At 37.0% G+C, this 17,353-nt stretch overlaps 1 long non-coding RNA gene across 1 annotated transcript in view; it reads right to left on the bottom strand.

Annotated features, from left to right (window-relative positions):
- Positions 1–229: 229 nt before the first annotated feature.
- Positions 230–17,353, bottom strand: part of LOC132376349 (uncharacterized) — a 327,639-nt gene continuing 310,515 nt past the window's right edge. Inside the window, exon 5 of the long non-coding RNA XR_009506277.1 lies at positions 230–268. This is a non-coding gene — a long non-coding RNA (uncharacterized LOC132376349). The remainder of the gene's footprint in view (positions 269–17,353) is intronic.

Here is a 17,353-nt window from a genome sequence, read left to right on the forward strand (position 1 = left end):
TGAGAAATAAATTTAAATCTCCAGCTACCAATGAAATCCTGTCTGTATCACATTGTATTTTTATAATTTTAATCCTGTATTCAGTAAAATAAAAGGAATGAATAAATGGGAAAATCATAAAATCAAAAACTGTTTTTTAAAAACAATAAAATTGAGGAACTCTAGATATATGAAACATACTGAGAGACATCTAAGAGAGAGAGAGGAAGAGACAGAGAGAACAAGGTTACCTCTACTGGATATGGAAAAGGGGCCATCACAACAGGTCCTAGAAATAATAAAAGAATAATAAACAGATATTAGGACTATATTTATGCCAATAGATTTGCCAACTTAATCAAGCAAACTACTTGAAAGACAAAAAATTATCCAAAGTGATCCAAGAAAAAACAGAAATTCTGAGTAACCATAGACCTATTAAAGCATTTCAATTTACAGGTACAATAAAGAAAATCCCAGGCCCAAATGGCTTCAATATGAATTCTATCAATCATTAAAGGAAGAAATAATACAAAAACTACATAAACTCTTTCAGGAAATAGAAGATATGGAAACACTTGCCAATTTATTTTATAAAGCTAGCTCTGCCTTGATACCAAGGTAAGACACAGATATTATAAGAATCTCTTATGAATATAGACATAAAAACCCTCAGCAAAATATTATCAAGACAAATCCAACAATCTCTAAAAAGGTTACTACACCATGACCAACTACATTTTCCCCCAGGAATGCAAGGTTAGTTCAAGATTTGAAAATCAGTCAATGTAATTCAACATATTAACAAAGGAGGAAAACCACATGATTATCTCAACAGATGTTAAAAAAAAAAAAAAAGCATTTAACAAAATTTGACATCCACTTATAAATTAGTAATAGAAATGAGCTTCTTTAATCTAATAAATGGTGTCCACAAAAAGCCTTCAGCTAACATCTTCAATGATTAAAAATTAAATTTTTTCCCTAAGATTTGAAACAAGAAGGGAATGCTTGCTCATACCACTTTTATTCTGCATTGCAAAGGAGGTTATAGCCAGTGCAATAAGGCAAAAATTAAAAAAAAGAAAAGGAACAAAAGGCATGGAGAGAGGTAAAAATATGTAAAAAAACCATTCTTACTCTAAGACAACATAATCCAGATTATGTACATTGAAAATCCTAAGGATCTACTAAAAACTACCAACATTATAATCCATAAGCAAATTAGCAAGTCCACAGGATACAAGGGGACTATAAAAAATCAATTGCAGTTGTATATGCTGACAATGAAAAACTAGAACTTGAAATTTTGATTATTACTATTTTCATTATATTTAAACATGAAATAATTAGTGGTAAATTTAATAAAAATACATGCCAGATCTGTACAGTATAATCTGTAAACCATTATTGACGAAAACTAATGATCTAAATTGATGTAAAGGTATGCCATATTCATGAATCAGAAAGACATAATATTGTTAAGATGTAATTTCTACTCGTATTTCTACTCAGTCTATATATTCAACATAATCTCAATTAGAACCTCAGAAAGCTTTCTTGTAGAAATTGACAAGCTGATTCTAAAACTACACTGTAAAGAAGGGATCTATAAAAGCCAGACGAACATCCTGTTCAAAGTTAACTCTGGTAATCAAGAAGGGAATGGACTGGAGAGTGGCAGGTCTACACACAAAGAGAGGTTAGTGGACTCTAAGTCCAAAGTTGAGGGCTTATTTTAAAAGCAGAGTAATTAAGACAATGTGGTATTGGCATAAGAACAAACATACAGAATAACGGAAGAGAGTACAGAAATAGATTCATTAATGTAACACCAAATCATTTGGAATAAAGGGGTCAAGGTAATCTAATAGGGGAATGGATACTTTTTAACAAATAGTAATGGAAAACTGGATTACCATATAGAAAAATATAAACCTCAATCTTACCTCACAACACACATGAAAATTAACTAAAATAGCTATAAATGTAAAAAACTATGTTTTAAAAAATTCTAGAAGAAAAAAATCTTTGTTATCTTGGGATGGGAAAATATTTCTTAGGTCACAAAAGAAAAACTGATAACTGGATCATATAGAAATGTACAACTTTTGCTTTTCAAAAGACATTATTAAATATATATATTATATATATATATATGACCAAAGACTTGTACTCATATATTAGTAACTCTTACAACTTGTGAAATAATAAGAAATATATATTATATATTGGTCTCTGCCTCCTGTTCCTGCTAATATTTGATTTTTGATCCCAGTTTTCTGACACAGAGCTTCTAAATCCCTTGAAATTTCTAGGTTATAGAGACAACTTTTGTTCTAATGAGGTGACTCTTGGTGGGCTCCTGGATGGGGGTTTAGAAAGACCAAGCCATGATTAGAAGCTTGGAACTTTCATCTCTGCACCCCTTTCTCTGGAGACGGGAGAGGGGTTGGAAATTGAGTTAATTATTGATCATGCCTATATGATGAAGCCTCCATTAAAAATCCCAAAAGTACAGAGTTGGTGAACACACCCATGTGCCAGGAGGGTGGCACACCCCAACTCCACAAAGACAGAAGCTCCTGCATTCAGGACCCATCCAGACATCGTCCTATGTATCTCTTCATCTGGCTGTTCATTTGTATCCTTTGTAATAAATTGGCAATAGTAAGTAAACTCTTTACCTGGGTTCTATGAGCCACTCTAGCAAATTATCAAACCTAAGAAGAGGATCATGGGAACCTCTGATTTGTAGCCAAGCCAGACAGAAGATGCAGGTAACCTGGGACCCACTGCTTGTGATTGGCATCTGAAGTGGGGAGCAGTCTTGTGAGATTGAGCCCTTAAATTGTGGGGTATTCACTAACTCTGATTAGTGTCAGAATTCAGTTGAAATGTTAGGATACTAAGCAGGTGTCAGAGAATTGGTCAGTGTGGGGGAAAAGCCACACATCTGGTATCAGAAATATTCTCAGTGATGAGTAAAGACAATATTGCGGTGGCCAAAAAGTTCGTTCGGTTTTTTCCATACAATGGCTCTAGTAGCCCTTAGTTGTCTTTAACTTCATTTGAAACAATTTTGTTAGATTGTATTGTGACAGCTGTCACATCATTGTGCATTTAAAAAAAAAATCAAAATTGGTGAATTTTTGTGTAGCCATTTTAATATTGAAGATGGAAGAAAAAAAGCAACATTTTTGGCATATTATGCTTTATTATTTCAAGAAAGGTAAAAATGCAACTGAAACACAAAAAAAGATTTGTGCAGTGTATGGAGAAGGTGCTGTGACTGATCCAACGAGTCAAAAGTGGTTTGCGAAGTTTCAGGCTGGAGATTTTTTGCTGGACGATGCTCCACGGTTGGGTAGACCAGTTGAAGTTGATAGCGATCAAATCGAGACATTAACTGAGAACAATCAACATTATACCACGCTGGAGATAGTCGACATACTCAAAATATCCAAATCAAGTGCTGAAAATCATTTGCACCAGCTTGGTTATGTTAATTGCTTTGATATTTGGGTTCCACATAAAAAAAACCTTCTTGACCATACTTCCGCATGTGATTCTCTAACTTAAAGGTAATGAAAACGTTCCATTTTTTAAACAAATTGTGACAGTGATGAAAAGTGGATACTGTACAATAATGTGGAACAGAATAGATCGTGGGGCTAGTGAAATGAACCACCACCAACCACACGAAAGGCTGGTCTTCATCCAAAGAAGGTGATGTTGCGTATATGGTGAGATTGGAAGGGAGTCCTCTATTATGAGCTCCTTCCAGAAAACCAAACGATTAATTCCAACAAGTACTGCTCCCAAGTAGACCAACTGAAAGCGGCACTCGACAAAAAGCGTCCAGAATTAGTCAACAGAAAATGCATAATCTTCCATGAAGATAACTCAATACCTTATGTTTCTTTGATGACCAGGCAAAAACTGTTACAGCTTGGCTGGGAAGTTCTGATTCATCCGCCATATTCACCAGACGTTGCACCTTCAGATTTCCATTTATTTCGGTCTTTACAAAATTCTCTTAATGGAAAAAATTTCAATTCCCTGGAAGACATCTGGAACAGTTCTTCGCTCAAAAAGATAAAAAGTTTTGGGAAGATGGAATTATGAAGTTGCCTGAAAAATGGCAGAAGGTACTGAAACAAAATGGTGAATGCATTGTTCAATAAATTTCTTGGTGAAAATGAAAAACTGTGTTTTTTATTTTTACTTAAAAACTGAAGGAACTTTGTTGGCCAGCCCAATAAGTGTTGTCTTTACAACTTGATAAGAAAACAACCTGATAGAAGGTAAATAAATAGCCAATAAGCACAGTAAAGATGCTCAACATCATTAATCATCAAGGAAATGAAAAATAAAGCTATAATGAAATCCAGTACATATCCACCAGGACGGCCAAAATTCAAAAGAATGGTGCTATCAAGTCTTGAAGAGGAACTCATATAGAGTTACTGGGAATGCACAATGATACACTACTTTAGAAAAGATTGAGAAGTTTCTCATAAAATTAAACATGCCATAAAACACAAAAATTCCATCTCTAGATATTTACCCAAGAGAAATTAAACACATGTTCATAAAAAATCTTGTTCAAGAATATTTATGCAGCTTTATTTGTAATAGCCAAAATATGGGAATAAACTAAATGTCCATCAATAGGTGAATGGGTAAGCATATTGCGGTATATCCCTACAATGGACTCAGCAAGAAAAAGAAACAAGCTACTGATATATGCAACAACAGAACTGAATCCCCAAAAGCAGTATGCTGAGCAAAAAAGCCAGATATAAAAGAATACTATATGATTCCATTTATATGAAAGTCTGAACACAGGAAATTTAGTGTATAGTGACAGAAATTATAGTGGTTGCTAGGGGCCAGGGTGGGAGGTGAGGACTGACAGGAAAGGGGCATAAGGAAACCTTTTGAGATGATGGAAATTTTCTACATCTTGATTGTGGTGATGGCTATGTCAAAACTCATGGAATGCTGCACTTATAATGGATCTTTTTTCACATAAATTATACATCAATGAAATTGCTATTTTGAAAAGTGAAAGCTGATTTTTTTATATTGGTGGTGAGACTGTATGTGAGTGATGGATTTTATATGAGGTGCTTGGTTTGCGGTGAGATTTTGTAGAGCAGATTCTAAAAGGAAATAGATTCTGGACTTCGGCTCTTATTAATTTCTTAACTTCCTCCTTTATTAGATAGGAATAATAGTATCATGTGAGGGAGAAACCACAGTGTTTGGGCAAATCAGTAAGGCTTCATGGAGTTAGTGACATTTAAACTTCTTTTATTCACAGGTAGGCTATCAACAGATGGGAGGAAGAATGCACCATTTGAAGCATAACACTGCCTTCAGCAAAGGAACAGAGGTAAGAAATTACAGCGTATACTTGACAACTACTCCAGTTTGTATATGGAATGGCAAATTATTAGGAGAGATGTGGGAGATAAGACATCAAGAGGGTCTTGATTGCCAAAATACAGAATGTGGATAGTATAATTACTAATGGGGATAAATAAAAGTTCTTGACCCAGAGAGCGATTGATCAGAATTATACTTTAAGAAGAATATTCTGGTGATGAAAAGAATAATTGGAGTTTGAGAAAACAATTACCAAAATTCAAGAGAGTGGTGAATAGGAGTTTACAAAAAGTGGGACATCAAGTCGGTTATAAGATACATCATTATTTTATGTACTATTCTGAAATAACAGAAAGCACTGCTAATTAAACTACAAAAGTCCTAATACACCATTAGTTGTAGGACACATTCTAGTTTCAGAGATGTTAACACTTGAACAAATACAGATGTCAGAATTGATGAAATATAATATAATGATTGTAATGAAAAGGAAGAAGAGATTAAAAGTTTTGGCAGAATATAACTGAATTACTAAAAGTAGAGTGGGAAAAGAAGGACTCAAACATGGAGCTAAGATTTTTGGTTTTATTTCTTAATGCCAGTATCAAAAAATGGGAATGATTTAATTAGGGTGCCACTGGAACTTCTGGGGTGCTGTCAAAGAATTGGAAATGTGGACTAGAAATAGAAAGCGTGGTTGTTATTTGAGAGTGATATTTGAAAATCATGTACTTAGGGATAAGGTATTGAAGTCATGTGAATATGTGAGCTCACTAAGCAACAGAGAATATAGAAAGGAGAGAATAGGATTAAAGACACGAAGATACACTTTTGGAGGAGGAAAAAGGAACAAAGAAAACAGGGGGAAAAGAATTAGAGAATAGAAAAACAGTCATACTAGGATAGAGAACTCAGATCAGGGAAGAAAAAAGTTTCCAGACGAATGAGTTGGTCATTGGTGTTAGTGGCTGTACAACAGTGAAGAAAGCTAACTACTGGAGAAAAAAACATGGTTCTGTTCCAACCAAAGTTAATCAAGTGAAGTTAAGGTTTTATTTCCTGAAAAATATTCTCAAAGAAACATGCTGAACAGATTTCATATTCTTGCCTTTCTTTGAGAAACGTCCAGCATTTAAGAGGGACACATTTTGTTTTAAAAGCTAGTATATAGGTGTTAGAATCTGCCCCAAATTTTTAAAAGCGAATGCATGCACTTTACCAGTAATCTTCACTGAATCTGAAATATAGCTGTCATAATAACTTCTCTAGTTCTCAGTGCTGCAGATGGTCATTAGAATTTTCAAAGAGAAAAAAAATAAATGTAGCATCCAGAAATATAAAAACAAAGAGCAAAACATTTCTCCAAATGAATAAATAAATATTAATATGAATCGTATTACAAGTACTTTCTAACAGAGGATAAAGATGTCTGGTGTATATTCTTCTGGAGCCATGAACTCTACCTGGTGACACCTTCTCAAAGGCAGCATATTTCCATTGGGAGGAAGCACCTCAACTTGTGCCAAGCTTCTCACTCACCCCCAAAACAACCTGCTTATGTCACATGAAGAAAGAGTGGGACTTTCTGGGTCCCTACATGTGCATGGACCTCTCTTCTTCCATGCCAGTTTTTTTTTTTTTTTTTCCCAGCTTCTATTGTGTTTTTCAATGAGAAGAATAGCCAAGCATCCTAATTCATCTTATTGCTGGACATTATGGCTTCTGAGGAAATGTTAAAGTTAAACCCATTTCTAGGACTATGCCTGGGAAAAGAACAGGAGGCCAGGGAGAAGCAAACCACTTTATTCAACTACCTCCACTCTGAATATTTCTATACTGGCAAAATCATAGTAAAATGAACATCAGGGGAAGCCTTGACGTAGAAAACGTAGCCTGAAAAAGTAGGGATGGAAACGAACATTTGTTGAGCATTTAAGTACGAGCCAGATCATCTGCTAGATGCTCTAGTGACATTTTAAAATTTTATTCTCAAAACTACACTGTGAGATGTGTATTATTGGTCCCATTTTACAGGTTCTCATACTGAAGACACAATATGTTATTTATACCGTGTGACAAATCAAGATTTAAATTCAGGTCTGACTCCAAAATGTAGTTTGACTTTTCCCCCAACACAGTGTTGCCTGCTTGAATATGAGAGGAAGTGAGGACAGAGACCCGAAGCTATGTTTGGAGCATAGTTGACTGTGTATGTGAGGCCTCAGTCCTCTTTTTTGCCATCAGCTTAAGGGGGACATCATCTTCCTACCACATGCTTTCTGTGTCAGTGCTCTCCTGTCCACAGCAGAGAGGCACTGAACTTATCCGACCTAGAATTTAAACCAGTCCACACTTTAAATACTATATAAAGCACTGCTTTTATAAACTAGATAAACATACTTTGTTGTTACCTATTTCTATCTGCATGTAAATAAGACCCTAAAAGCCTTTTCAAATTATCTTTCTACTGGGATAAATGTGCCCCACCAGGCAATTTTTCTTGCTAGAAAGCCTCTGCTTTTTCTATTCTAATATGCTATATATTAACTTTTGACAAAGAACTGTAGAAATACAGCTGCTGTATCTCAAACTGCCTTAGGAAGGTGGGCCCCTAATGTGTGAAACAAGTATAACAATATCTACCTTCTAATATTGTTGTGAATATTAAGGATAATTTATTTATTCAAAAAATATTTGCTGAGCACCTGTTATGTACCAAGAACAGTTCTGGATATGCAAGTCCACAGCACTATGCATGGCACATACCTGGTGCTGAATAAATAAGGGCACCGACCACATCTCATAGGATCACAAGAGAACAGAAAAGAAACTACGACTAAAAGGACAGTCCCTGACTTCTGAGAGGTGTCCTTTTTCCTTTGTGTGCTCGCAGCACAGTGATCACTGAAGAACAACTGCTATTTCATCAGTGGCTGCTGTGCCATGCTTTCTTTCCCTACGGCTACATACCTGGGTAACACACTGTTACACAAATGGGCCAGAGATGGCCTGTGTACATTGGCTTCTTTGTTGTTTACTTCCCCACAGCAGGCTAGGACTGTTATGCGAAAGCCTGCCAAACTCAAATTCTGACACATGCATTGGCTTTAAATACAGCCCCAATGAGCATATTTTTAGCCATATAGAGTCTGCCTGCTTTGCCCACCCCGTGACACTGCACCCAACATCTGCTAATCATAGATAAGTCACACTAAATATGCACAAACAACAACAAAAAACATGCGTAAGAAACTAGAGAATTGCTGTTCAATGGGTATAAAGTTTCGATTATACGGGATGAATCGGTTCTAGAGATCTGCTATACAACACTGCGCCTGTGGTTAACAACACTGTACTATGTACTTAAAAGTTTGTTAAGAGGGTAGATCTTAAGTGTTCTTTCTAAAATTAAAAAAAGAAAATACAAGAAACTAGTCATAAGGAAAAAAATGCATGTTTCCAAAAACAGAATGATACCCTCCCTCACATACAAACACAAAATCTCTAATAAAGGACCATAGGCCAAATTTAAGCTTAAGACTAAAACAAATAAATTGAAAGAATTGGTACTTATTTTGCCACCTTATATACAAAGTTAACTCTACCTTATTAATATGCTAACTGTGGGCATTTGAGATACAGTAGCTGTATTTCCACAGTTCCTTGTCAAAAGTTAATACACAGCATATTAGAATAGAAAAAGTAGGGGGCTTTCTAGCAAGAAAAATTATGTGGTGGGGCACATTTAACCCATTAAAAATACCAGTTGAAAAGGTTTTAGGGTATTATTTATGTGCAAATAGAAATAGCTGATAATAAACAACATTTATCTAGCTTTTAGAAGCAATGTTTTATATAGTATTTTAAAATGTGGATTGGGTTTAAATTCCAGGTTGGCCACTTACTAGCTGTGCAGCTGGGCAAGTTATTTATCTTCTCTAGGCCTCAGTGTTTTGATCTGTAAAATAGAGAGAATAACATTTAGGATGGCCCATATGGAATTGCTGACATTCAACAGTTTTTGATATATAAAGAGGGCAATTTCATGTGGTTTAATCTAATAATGAACTCTAATATGTATGCTGAGGGGATTATAGAGACAATATGTGAAGAGCATCTAGCCCACTTCCTGGAATATATTCAAGCCTCAGTAATGTTCCCTCATATTCCTCTCAATTCTCCATGGATGCTGCTGACCTTTATGTATAATCTCTTCTCAATTTTCCGTGTTAGTGAAGATAGCCATGGGATGGAAAACCAAATATTACAAGTGATAATCATACACTCTAAGAGCTGAATTGGACCTTAGGTATAAATTGCTCCAGCCTGCTAATTTTTCAGATGAGGAATGTGAACTTAGTCGCTCACAAAGAACCCCATCACCATCCCAGTTTAGGCTCATGGTCTATAAAAGCCTGCAATTTTTCTAACAGAACCAGTCCATCAGGATATCACAGAATAGCTCTCAACCCAAAGTTCAAATGCCAAAACATCTGAAAGTGTCTCTTCATGATCATTTTAAAGTTTAAAACATAATCTAACATCAGTGGCAATTTAGAGTGATATGAATATGCTAAACATTACAAACTGTAATCAGTTTGGTCACCAAGAACACTTATTAAAACACGTAGAGGGGGCTTCACCGGTGGCGCAGTGGCTGAGAACCTGCTTGCCAATGCAGGGGACACGGGTTCGAGCCCTGGTCTGGGAAGATCCCACATGCCGTGGAGCAACTGGGCCCGTGAGCCACAACTACTGAGCCTGCGCGTCTGGAGCCTGTGCTCCGCAACGAGAGAGGCCGCGATAGTGAGAGGCCCATGCACCGCGATGAAGAGTGGCCCCCGCTTGCCACAACTAGAGAAAGCCCTCACACAGAAACGAAGACCCAACACAGCCAAAAATAAAAAAAAAACACGTAGAGAAAAAAAAAAAAATCCCTAAAATAGAGCTAAAACATTAAATTAGCTCTAATTAAACAATATAGATTTAATATAGTTTCCATGCTACTTCCTCTGACTTTCTTTCCCTTATGTCAGCTATTCATATATCTTTGGGGCCTCCGAGGTTTACTTTTTCCATGCATACTTCAACATAATAATACAATATTCACAAAATTTTAAAAAAGAACAGGCCTCCTTGATTTTAGGCATGCTGTTGGTTTATATACTGTCACAGTGTATATACATGCTATATCTGAAATAAGAATACCAGCTGTTGGAAATAGTGGAGTGTCATGACCACTTCAGTTAAGAAGTGCAGTCATTTGTTAGCTTAATTAAGACTGTAGGCTTTGATTCAGAAAAGTGTTGACTCGAGTTCAGTCTCAACTAGATTCCAAGCTGGCAAAAAGTAAACATATTAATATATGGTCACGAATGGCTGACAGTCTTATAAAAGCCTGGGAAAAAAACAAGAAATTATTTTCTGGGTATGAAATATAAGCATATCATAATCCATTTTCCTTGCTTATACCCTGTCAGTGGTATTATTATATTACATATGGAATTCAAATTGCAAAGCAATCTTTTTTTTGCTAATGTTGTACTACTGTGCCAGGTAGGACAACAATTCAGAAATATAAAACCACAACTACAGCTTTATTTTCAATAAAGAGGAAATAATTGGCTAGGTTTTTATTTGGTGTACGTAGTAGGGTTGCTATCCATAGACAAGGGAAAATGTAAAGTGGAACAAATTAGAGGAAAAAAAAGAAAAAGTAAAAAATGGCCTTAAAGAGGACTCAGAGTTAACAAGGTCACCAAAGAGTCAGGATCACAGCACCGCTTTGTCATTTGTTTTCTCAAAGTGTAGTCAAAGGGTGCTTCTGGCTTTTGAGTTAAGACCCTGAAGCAATCCTAGCAGTACTTATCTCTGTACCAACTATGCTATGCTCACTCCCTAGCCTAGCTGGATATCAGTTCTTTTTTTTTTTTTTTTCTGATTAAATTTACAAGAATAATGCAAAAACAATTGCATTGTGAATTTTGCCTCTGATACCCTAGTCAACCAAATGTAAAAGTGGCATATGGCACAAAAGTAAGCTGCAGATGGCCCAACAGCAGCCGTGCACATCTGGCACATAGCTGTTTGATTTTGTATTTGCCAACTTGGAGAGAAGTCCAGTAACAGAAATTCATTCATCTTCCTTCTTCTACAGGCTCAATGCTTCAGCCACTCTTTTCACCCGCATCAGTACAACCCCAAACAATCATGGTTCCCAGCCCTTCTAAAAGAAAAAAAAAAAAAAAAAAATTACTCCGGCTCAGTTTGATGGTAAATAGTACCCAAGTTTTCTGATTTTACAACCTCTGTAACTAATTCAGAGCTTTATCTTTGGGAACTAGTTAGATAGCCTATAAAACGGAAGAACATTTGGTACAATGATTGTGTGGTGGTAAGAATACATTGATAGAAATTCAGGAATATCAATCTTCCTCCAAAAGCTTTGCAGCTAGATATTGGAATCAAGCTGCCAAGCTATTTTAAAGTTCACCCAATTTGACACTAGGGGTCCAATTGAAATAGAATGTGAAGAAATCACTCTTTGTTACAAAAATTATTTTATATGGTAGATAATTTATATGTTCTAGGGAAAGAGTGCATGCTCTCTTTAAGTATGAACTATCTGCATAAGATGTCTGTGGTAGTTATTTTTGCTTATCTCCTTACATTTCCAGCTTTACCAAACAATTTGCATTTACCTAAATATTCCATGGTTCATCATATCTTCCTGTATTTGCATGTTTTTCACTCTACCTGAAATATTTGCTACTTAATACCATCTTATTCATCATTTAAAATTCAAAATATTACCATTTCTATAGATTTCTCTTCTTCCTTCTTTCCCCCAACTCCTAAAAATACCTCCTTTGTGTTTTCATAGTGCTTTGAGTATTTTTTTAAAAATGTGCTCATCCTAGTTTATCACCTTTTTCAGTGTATTGGTTTGCTAGAGCTGCCATAACAAAGTACCACAGACTGGGTAGTTTAAACAACAAAAATTTACATTCTCACAGTTCTGGAGGCTAGAAGTCAGAGATCAAGATATTAGCAGGGTTGATTTCTTCTACGGTCTCTCTCCTGGGCTTTTAGATGACTGTCTTCTCCCTGTGTTCACATGGTTTTCCCTCTGTATATATCTGTGTCCTAACTGCTTCTTTTTATAAGTATACGAGCACAACCTCTAATGCATAACTTGAGAGAAAGATATCAAATCATTTCTTCTAGGAAAAATTAAATGGAGATGGAAGTTGAAGGTCAGTCCAAATCCATAGGTAGGAGAGGTCATAAAGAGGACATGTGAATAGCATGAGGGCACAGGATTAATCAATGACCTAGGGTCCTATGCACTCATGCTGTCGTCCAGGCAAAGGACAATCATAAAAGGTAAAGAAGCTATTTTTACTGGGGATAGGGTGTGTTCAGCCACAAGTATTGGGAAACCAGGATACAAACCAGCAAATGTAGTTCCAGACAGAAAAAAGAGTAAGTCAGGAATCCTAACACAGAAATGCAGGGCTATCACTGGTGCGAGCTTTTTAGTAGTCGTGCTCTGCATTAGTCAGTTATTACCACATGATGCTCAAAATTCATTGGCTTAAAACAGCAATCGTTAATCTTACTCAAGTATTTGTGGTTCGGCTAGGGGCTTACTCATCTGCTCTGGCTAAACTGGTCAGCTCCGCTTCAAGTTTTCCATGGGTCTAGGCTTATTTTCTCATTACAGGTTGGATCAGGGCAGCTCTGTGTATGTTCATTCGGGGACCATGCTGAATAGGCAGCATCTGCCCAGGGGAGGTTCTTCTCATGGGGATAGCAAAAGTGCAAGAAGGCAAACTCAATCATGCGAGTCCATTTCAAGCTTTTGCTTGCATATCTGCTAACAGCTCATTGGGTCAAGTAAGTCACAGGGTAAGCAGAAAGTCAAGGTGGGAGTTCACTCTACCTTTAGTGGGAGGGATGGCAGTGTCACACAGCAAAAGCCACGGATACAGGGAGTAATGAACATTTGGGGCCAGGAATACAATCTACCATAAGCCTTTTGAGATCTTGAGGGTAGCTTTACAGGAGACAAAGAAGTTGCCACTCAATCACTTCGTAAATTGTTTTATCTAAATAATTTTCTTTTAAAAATAACGTAATTCCTCAAATAATATACAGAGAGATTTATGTTGTCATCACCACAGAATTATACAACCTGCCCTCAATTTCAGCTCCCTCCCAATACAACGCCTCACGTGCGGCTAAATTCTACTCCTCACCCAGCTCCCAGCATAGACACACTGTCTGTGTTAACATGCTGCTCTGTGCACTCACAGCGCAGTCAACTCTCCGGATCTTTGGAACTTCCGCACTTACTTTACCACGGAGACGACCAGGTCTGGGCTATAACGTTAAGTGCTATTACTTGAACATCTAACACATCTGTGTACGACAGCACATAGTACGTACCAAGTAAATCTGTGTTGAATGAGAAGGAATGATGTCTTTGTTTTAGAGGCAGGCTTCTCAGATTTAAGGGGTAAGTCTAATCCTGGATGTCTAATGAGAATAACTTGAAGCTGGATTCATAAATTTTGATGAGAAAGTACTACTGGACCTTAGGAAGGCCCAAGAGTGGATCCTGCATCTCAGTGAATAGGACTTCTGAAGGACGGGTCACCAGGCCTCTGGATACAAAGTGAATGCAGTGACTGACCTCATTTTAGGTTCACATTTGGGCTCTTCTGGTCTACAGAATAATGTTTTTTTTTCATCATTATACATCTTTACTAGAGCATGTAAGTGTTCCTTCAGGATAATTTTTTTTTGGTTTTGGATCCTTGGGATCAGAATATATAGGTTAAATTCACTTTGGGGAGGTCAGTGGAAAGTCTGAAACTGAATGCAAGTATATTGTTAACAACAGAAATCCTTCTGGCATTAGGAGTTAACTCAGGTCTATGCCTGTAGCTTGATTGAAAACCCCAGATGATCTTCTGTATATCTGATAAATCAACAGAGGCAGTGGCAGACAGCTCCTATGGCCCAGGAGAAAGGTGTTGATTGTTCAGAGGAAGGTGGCTGAGGCATTGGGCCCCTTAGGAGAGATCAACAGGGATCCTGAAAAACTTAATGTTCCTAAATTTGCTACCTTCTTATATGGTAGGTTATTGAAAGCACTAAAATAATGAAGGCCATATATTAAAACAACACTGGTATTCCAGTTTTCACCCTCCAAAAATATTGTTAAACGCTTGTCTAAAGATAATACCCAGTTTGAGTGGCTTTTGAGATGATCAAGCAGCAACTTAATTAGGCAGTTGGATAAAACCATCCAAACCGCTCAGCCCAGCTTTCAGGGCCTTGGCGATCTGCCCTCCCAGCCTCACCAGCCCCTTCTCATCCCAGAAGCATCCTTGTTCCCTGTGGTCTAGGTACTCCGGTATTGATTCTGAAGCTCTGAAACTCAAATATACCAAAGTCTTTCTCATCTCTCTGCTTTTATTTCTACCATTTCCTCTACTTGGAATTTTTTCCTAAAATATCTTCCCGTGGTGTCTCCATCTCCTCATGCAGGTCTCTGTTCAAATGCCGTCTGCTGAGAAACGCCTTCCCTGACCATACTTCCCAGCAGTCTCCGCAACTCCATCCACCTTTGGTTCCTTCACTTGATTTTTCTTCATAGTCCTTATCATTCTCCAAAATTATCTGGCCTGTTAATATATTTCTTGTTTATCATAATATTCTCTACTAGAATAGAATTCCCTCAAGAGCAGAGAGTCAATAAACATCTGTTGAATGAATAAATGCATGAATGGACAAAGTAATTCAAGCAGAACCTGCAGTAAGACTGATGCTGAACTTGAGACTATTGACAGAGGGTCCCGGCAGCCCTTGTTATAGGATTGATCCCAAAGTTTGATGTGGGACTGAGTTAGAATAATTAGAATTAGAATAACAATTATTAATAAATATCAATTCACATATATAGAACATTTACATGGGCCAGATACTGTCAAGCACTTTATATTCATTAACACTTAATCTTTAAATAACCCTATTAGATAGGTACCATTTTTACCTCTGTTTTACAGGTAAAGAAACTGATAGTTACAATGGCTAAGCTACTTGTTGAAGGACTTTTGGAAAGTAAAGGGCACAGAGATAGTATCCAGAGATGTTTTATTTAAAGTGTAAGCCCAATGCTGCATCACCTTGCTACACACAGGCAACCCCTTTGCATTTCTAGCAATTATTCCACTAAGGTATGTATGTAATTACCTCATAGTTTTTCTTTTGGCTTCCTTCTCACTCCTTCTTTCCCTCATGCCACAGAGGACTTGAAATCTAGAATAAATCTTATTTCAACTCTCCCTTTCCATCCGGGGTCGTAAAGACCTTGCTGACCCACGAGGGTTCCGCAGATCTCTCCCTACGAGCCCCTAAGTCCTTGCAACATGGCCATTTCCTTTACTGTCTATTTTGGTTACTTCCTGGCAATCATGCTTTCCTTGCCCATTACTCATGTCTACTGCTCTCTGTCACTGACTACTGAATGTCACAGAACATTCTAAAGAAATTTATAACCTCTTTAGTACATAAAATTAGATTGTCCACACATAAATTGGAAATTCCAACTTACTAGTGAATTTATTTTCTGTTTTGAGGACTTCAACATTCCCATCAGAGTCAGAGCATTTCAAATTGAAAGGAACATTTCCCAGGTAACCTCCAAGATTCTAATTTTTCATTTTGGTTCCTATACCTGGCATATACACAGACATTTAAATACCTAAATTCTACATGAGACAAGCATGTTTGTGATTATAGATTTGGGATTAAACTGTTTCTTCTTTTCAGCGTATCCACAAAAACAACAGAATGACGAGCAAAGAAATAACTGGGACACCAATTATCTAAGCAGAGACAGGGATTATACCTAGTGTCAATAGCAGCAGTGGTAAGGGCAACACTGGAAAACTGAGCTGAGGGTGGTCAAAACTAGGCTAGGTTCCTAGGAATTATGAATCCTGGCCTTGGAAGAGGGAACCATGGGATAGGGTTTTGTTTCAAGTGTCTACTAGTTCCAATCTATGTATTCTTTCTTCTAATTCACAACTCTAAATGTGGGCTTGTCCTTTTATTTTTGGTACATTTTCACATGGTTCCTTTAATGTAATATTTTTACATATGACTGGTTAAATATAAAGTGGCATGAAAATCAAAGTTAAATAAATAATAATCAAAAGAACAAAGCAAAAACATTCCACATCAATAGGGCTTCGTAAGGAGGGGGCTTAGTGGTAATTGAGACATGTATTTGAGGATTGCTTCTGCAACCAAACATTGCTTCTCCAATGTTTCTCTGGAGAAACATCTATGTTCTAATCAGATTCTATCTTAATAGGAAATGCCATACATGAAATACCCATGTGTAAGAAGGTCTAAGGTGATGGCTCTGGAATTAATCCTATACTAAATCCACACATCAAACTCTGTGAACTTTAACTGAAGTTGGGAAAGACAATTTCAGAACCTGGCTGTAGGTAGGTAATTTATGATGTAGTGTGAAATAAAGAACTCTCTATACCTGAGCAACACAAAGGGATAAATTTACTGTCATCAATTACTCCTATACAACAGCAGGGTCAGCCTCTGCCCCCAATTACTCATGTGCAGAAACAGACCTGATAGCAAGAAAATCAACAGATCATCAGAGGTTGTAAAAGAAACCTGGAAGTGGACTGAGCAGATAACACTGGTCTCTCCATCCTCTGCCCTGGGCACCAGGAAAGCTCTGTGACCCTAAGAAACTCACAGTCAGGCTTTCTGAAATTCTGATTCTTAAAAAATGACTTGAGTTTGGTTCTCCTTATAGTATGTGTAAGGGTACAGACGAAGGAGATGCTGGAGCCTAACTGGAGTATCTTGCACCTATCTTTTTTCTCCTGCGTTGACTGGAGCAGGTCAGGAGTGCTGTCTAGAAACCATAAACCTC

Source organism: Balaenoptera ricei, chromosome 12, assembly GCF_028023285.1.
Source record: "Balaenoptera ricei isolate mBalRic1 chromosome 12, mBalRic1.hap2, whole genome shotgun sequence".
Classification (NCBI taxonomy): domain Eukaryota; kingdom Metazoa; phylum Chordata; class Mammalia; order Artiodactyla; family Balaenopteridae; genus Balaenoptera; species Balaenoptera ricei.